Raw genomic sequence first — 477 nt, 5'->3', positions numbered from 1 at the left:
CGCGATGGTGCGACGCGATTATAGCGAACTCCTTTATGCGACACGACTCTACTCAACCGCGTGAATTCCGGAAACGGACTCTGCTCGGTAACACCGCAACCGGAAGTTCACTCGACAACGCGACCACTCCGCGCGTTTCTACGCGGCTCTACTCTACTCGGTAACCGGAAGTGACTCTCCCGTGGCGAAAGGAACGAGCGCGATTCTCGGCCCTCGATTCGGCGCGAAATTCGGCCCTCGATTCTCTCCAAGACGACTCAAATTCACTTCTACTCGGCAGCGGGTATTGCTCCCCTTACTCTGACTCTCGAAACGCGACAGCTAAATGATCTCCTAGCTCGGGAGGATGGCACGTGGCTCGCGGTTCCGCGGCTCTACACGGCAACCATGGCGCCGATTCTAACGTTACGGTGCGAGCTGGCTTACGTGCGATTCATCCGGCGACGTACCCCGGTCGGCAGCTTCACAACTACGACG

This window comes from Trachymyrmex cornetzi, unplaced genomic scaffold (assembly GCF_001594075.2).
Source record: "Trachymyrmex cornetzi isolate Tcor2-1 unplaced genomic scaffold, Tcor1.1 scaffold795, whole genome shotgun sequence".
In the NCBI taxonomy this organism is placed as follows: Eukaryota; Metazoa; Arthropoda; class Insecta; order Hymenoptera; family Formicidae; genus Trachymyrmex; species Trachymyrmex cornetzi.
This window is presented reverse-complemented; position numbering follows the sequence as displayed.